This window comes from Gavialis gangeticus, unplaced genomic scaffold (genome assembly GCF_001723915.1).
Source record: "Gavialis gangeticus isolate Ggan-Ray unplaced genomic scaffold, GavGan_comp1, whole genome shotgun sequence".
Lineage (NCBI taxonomy): Eukaryota > Metazoa > Chordata > Crocodylia > Gavialidae > Gavialis > Gavialis gangeticus.
This window is the reverse complement of record NW_017729024.1, coordinates 50750710-50756092: the sequence shown is the minus strand read 5'-3', so window position 1 is coordinate 50756092 and position 5383 is coordinate 50750710. Positions and strand designations below refer to the sequence as shown.

The 5383-nt window shown below is 41.2% G+C and overlaps 1 pseudogene; it reads left to right on the top strand.

Moving 5' to 3' along the window:
• The first annotated feature begins 473 nt into the window (after positions 1 to 473).
• Positions 474 to 1409, top strand: LOC109298068 (annotated as a pseudogene).
• Positions 1410 to 5383: the final 3974 nt, after the last annotated feature.

Sequence of the window (5383 nt, the reverse complement as noted above, 5' to 3'; positions counted from 1 at the left end):
ACTCCCAAACCACTCACAGGTTAGAGTTCTCCCCAGAACATGAGGTACAAAAACTATATTTGATTCAAAATGTTGGTGTTACTGAAAATAAAGGTTCTGACATGATTACAACTGTAATAATGAATGGATAGAAGTGCAAAATGGAAGTGGACTCAGGTTCGGGAGTATCCATCATAGATTCTTTCAGTTGTTTTGGCACCCTTTCCCCAAGTTATTGAAACCTGAGTGTCGCCTGCATGATTACAATGGACAGATTGTGGAAACTTTGGGTAGCTGCAGTGTAGATGTCCAGTATGGATCTGTTAGACAGTGTCTACTCCCTATTGACACTAAGGGTTTCCACAAAAGCCTTCTGGAAAGAAATTGGTTCTTACCATTGGGAATCAGTATTCAAGGCATACACAGTCTCTGCACAGAAGGTCTGAGAAACCTTTCAAGGAAGTTTCCCCAGGTATTCTCCAAGGAACTTACTCATGTCCAGCTGTGATGTTCCTATCTTTATGAAGGCTCAGCATATACCTTTCTCACTGCAGCCAAAAATTGATGCAGAATTAGATCAAGCTTATTGCACAAGGGGTCCTCGAGCCAATCGTACATACAACCTGGGCCACAGAAACCATTTTAAAACCTAATGGCAGTGTTTGCATCTGTGGGGGTTACAAGTGCACTGTTAATAAAGCACTTAAGCAGAACCCACACCCAGTGCCTGTCTTTAACCAGTTACTGTCTGTTCTTGCATGAGGGAAGGTTTTTGCCAAACCTGACCTCGCTCAAGCCTATCAGCAATTGATGGTGGATGACAAGGCTGCTGAGACCCAAACAATGATTACACACTGGGGAACGTTCCGTGTCATGCGCCTCCAGTTTGGAATTTCTGTGGCACCAGAAATTTTCATGGAGAAAATGCTGGCAGGAATTCCCTGGGTTGTTCCATACTTCAGTGATGTGCTGGTCATGGGGCCATCTCAAGAGACATTCACTGAGAGACTCAAAAAAGTTTTACAGAGATTTGATAAAGCAGGTATCAGGGTAAAATGAGAGAAATGTCAATTGGGAGATTCCAGTATAAACTTTCTGGGATATCAAATTGATGCAAACTGATGTCTTCAGTTCAAGACAAGGTAAAAGCAGTACATTATGCCCCTATACCAAAATGGAAACAGGATCTTCAAGCATTCCTAGGACTTCTTAATTTTTATCACATCTTGAAAGACAAAGCCATCACAGTAGAGCCCCTTCATCATTTATTGGATAAAGGAGCTCAGTGGAAGTGGACTTACCAGCACAAAGAAGCTTTCCAGGGCATGAAGAAGTTGCTGACATCAGACTCTGTCCTTGTTCACTATGATGAACAAAACCCACTGTCCATTACTTGTGATGTCTCGCCATTTGGTGTTGGTACTGTTTAATGACTTCAATGAGTTTCTGAGTACCATGAGATTAACCCAGATCTCCTAAATCCCAGCTCACTGGGGTATCCACAATATGATCCTTCCTATTTTTACTACACGATACAGGAATCAACATAAACTACTAACCCATTTTCTTGCAGTAGCATAGAAGTTTTCTATTTAACTGAATGCCTTCTGTTTTGAAAGTTTTGGAGTCATAGTATAGCCATGGTGGTCCAAGAATTATGTGAGAGGCAAGGGTTTTTTTGGAGTGATAGCTTTTATTGGACCAACAGCCTGAGTTAATAAATGGTTGGGATAAAGCTAAGATAAAACATGCAAGGCATTCTTCATCAGATGAAGCCATGTCTCATAACTTCTTTGTGTTTCACAGTTGGCCTCCTCTTTATGTGACAGTTTTCATTTAATTTCACACATGGAGTGTGTAAAAACAAGTCATTGGTTATTTGGTATTTAGCACAGGCTGTTTTTCCCAAACCTGAGGAAGAGCAGTTTGTAGAAAATCTCTTGCAAGTATACAGTTGGTTCAATAAAAGACATTTCAGAATAAAACTTTCTCCTAACACATTTTCCTTAAAGTCAACCAGTTCATTATTATCCTTACTTATGTCCTTAATGGCCAAAACTTCAACAACAACAAAAGAGACAGAAAGAGAATACAATATAAAGTGCAGAAAGTTATCAGCTAATGGGTAGTGGGGAAAGTCTTCCTTCTATAGTTTTTTCTGACTAAAACAGTCCTCAATAAAATTTTCTTTGTGTCTAAAGTACTCATTACTTTTTTCTACTGGATAGCATGCTAGACCAGGATTCATGAAGTTTGTACTGTACACAGTAGTGCTAGATTGTAGGATTATTGGATAGTAATTTATACCTACTCACATGTGCCCTGTCTAATCTTTTAGTAGTGCCCCCAGGGTATAAAATATGCTGTAATCCAGTGAATATAGAATTTAGCTGACAATTCAGATTTTCTATGTTGCCAGAGCTTCATGACAGAAGTATTATGATTTTCCTAATGTCTTTCCTGCTCTTGCCAGTGCTTTTCTCTCATTACTTATGTGTCTCTAATGTTCTGGACATCATTCTACCATTTTACATTGTCTCAGAAAGTCAGGATTATGTTAAATCTGCTTAAAGACTTGGGATATGAGACAGGCAGACATTCTTCTAAAAGCTCTGCTGTTCATTGCATTTTATATTGCCCCTACGTTTAGGACAATTGATTACTAACAAAAAGCAACATCTTTTTTTAAACCAATTAAATCAATTAAGGTCCTGATAGATATGATGAAGGGGTGCATCTATAAGAGATGTTTAGTGCAGACTAGGCTAATTAGCTCCACAGTAAATGTCTTGTGTCTACACGTGTGGCCCTATTAGGCCACAGGAAACTCATTAACTCCACAGCAGGGTAGTACTAATAAATACAAATGCTACCCTGTTGCAGAGGGGGTTTTTTTGTGTGCAGCAGCACATGTGTAGATGCTGACCATGGCTGCCTGCTGGCTAGCCCCATGCTGGAGCACCCTTATGCTCCAGCCAGCCCCTCTGGCATGTTGAGCTGGATCAGAGCAGCCCCAGGCTGGCAGGATGACCCTCCAGGTCTCCTGCAAGCCAGGGCTGCTCCAACCCCCCTCAATGTGCTGCAGTCAAATAATGCACCCAGAAGCAATAAACTCTGATGCAATATGCACCAGAGTTTAATGCTGCGTGCTAATAGCATGAGTAGATGCGCCCAAGTAGTAGAATACAATAATTATTTTGGTATTTTACTGATCCTATTAATTCTCATTAGAAATTAAACCTATTTCCAGGTACCTGAGGCTGAATGTGAGATCTCTTTTTTCTTTAGTAGTATGAAAGATTTATGTATCTTGGAGAGAACTTTGAACTCGACAGTCTAAATATGGGTAGGAGAAAAACACGTTTGTATACATGACCCCTCTTGTCTGTATATGACTTAATATCTTTGGGGGAGAATTAAAAAGTTATCTAACATTAAATTTTACTTCTGAACATCACACTTCGTCCTTTTCCAGTTTCTTAATTATTCTGAAGTTACAGCATTTGTTATGCACAAGTGTTCAACAAGGGTCAACATTCTTTCTGAAGCACTGAGCACCTAAAACTTACAAAAAAACCCACTGAGACTTTCTGGATATTCTGCATATCTGAACACCAGTTTCTAAGTAATTTATTCCAGTTTTCAGTCTACAAGATGTTTATGAACTGAACACTTCTACCACATTGTGATCTGGGTTTGTTCTTTCCATCACTTTCTAATTTAAATTCAAGCCAGTCTCTAAGGGCACTGCCTTCTTTAATATAAACACAGAGAGGCATCTGAAGATTTAAAAGAAAGATTTAAAACACACAAAAAACACATATCAAAACAAAAATACTGTTGAAATCTTCCTTGAATGGAGGATGAGAGGATCATCGATTGTTACAATAAAGAAGCTATATATTATAGCACCAACATGTGACAAATGTTAGTCATATCACTTAATGCTCTTCTGGAAGACATTCAGATGTAGAAAAGAACAGAATAGGACAATAATTGGAAAGAAAGAGTATACTACTTATACTCTCCCACAGGAATAGAGCATGATCTGAGCATATTCCACAAGTAGGACTGCCTGTGCCCCTGATCCCAGCATCCACCTGACATGCCAGGCAGGCCCCACAGCCTGGAGTCAAGGGCTCCATCTGCATGGAGGCCAGGACCATAGGCTCTGTCTGGATGGAGACCTCCGAGGCACCGGGGAGGGAGGTGGGGTGGGGGCGGCATCCAGTCCAGGAAGCCTAGGGGTATAGCATGTACCCATCACCATAATGCATGATGACCCTGGTCACATTGCTGCCTGAGTGTTTATATGAGTAGAAAACCAGGTGGGTGTTATTGCTCCCACATGGTCCTCACCAGCTGCTGCTGCTACTACTGTGGTTAGACAGGCATGCTCAAGCAGCTGCCTGTAGGGGAATCCCCTAGCTTCCTGGCTTCCTGAGCAGCAGAAAGATTCCCAGGTTCCCAGATCCCTCCCTGGAGGCGGCGAGGGTTGAGCCCATGTCTTCTTTGCCTTGTGTCTAGCACTGGAGTGCTGGAGGACTTACCTCAGTGTGTGTGTTGGGAGCGAGGGAGGGGCTTTGGTTGCCTGGGGTTTACTGTGCAGTTGGGGGGAACTCAGTACTGAGAATGCCTTTTCATGCACCCTCCTGCACGAATTCCCATGCAAACTTGTGCACTGAGCCCAAAGCATGCCTGTTTGCACTCAGCGTACCTTTAATCTTAGACTGGTAGTAACAGAATATAATTGCCTGTATTAAAATGGCAGTCTTATTTTTCTATTTCAAGCCTTTATACAATTATATTGCGTGGGATGGCAATGATCAGAAAACTTCTAACTGACACAATATAGTGTGATACAGACTCACATACAAGTGACATCTATGATGTGTTCCAAGGAAAAAAAGTACCAGGAGAGTACTTACCAACCTGGAAGTGAGGAAACCTGAGGCTGCTAGGGAACAGGTGAAGCGAAAACAGCCCAAAACCCACAGACTTCAATCCTACATTACCAAAGTCAACAGGAACTTTGTTCTTGACTTCATGGGCTTCAGGATCAGGCTTATAGGGAAGAGTTAGGTGATAGATCAGATCACCTGATGAGAAGGAAAGAAGAATAAATGCACTGTGGGTAGGAGTGGAAGGTAAATATAAGGTAAACTGGGACAGAGCAGATTGGTGCTGGGATACCAAGATGACAGGCATAATGTATTTAATCAGAAATGGACAACAAACACAGGTAGAAATGAGGGAAGAGGAGGGTAAAGTATTGGTATGGAGAGTCTAATTCAACACTAATTAATTCAAGGGGAATGTTGCTCTTGATTTGGATTGTTATAAGATGTAGTAGGGTTGGAGTGCTATATTGTGATGGTCTAGCAAGTGGTTTTTTTTTTTTGTA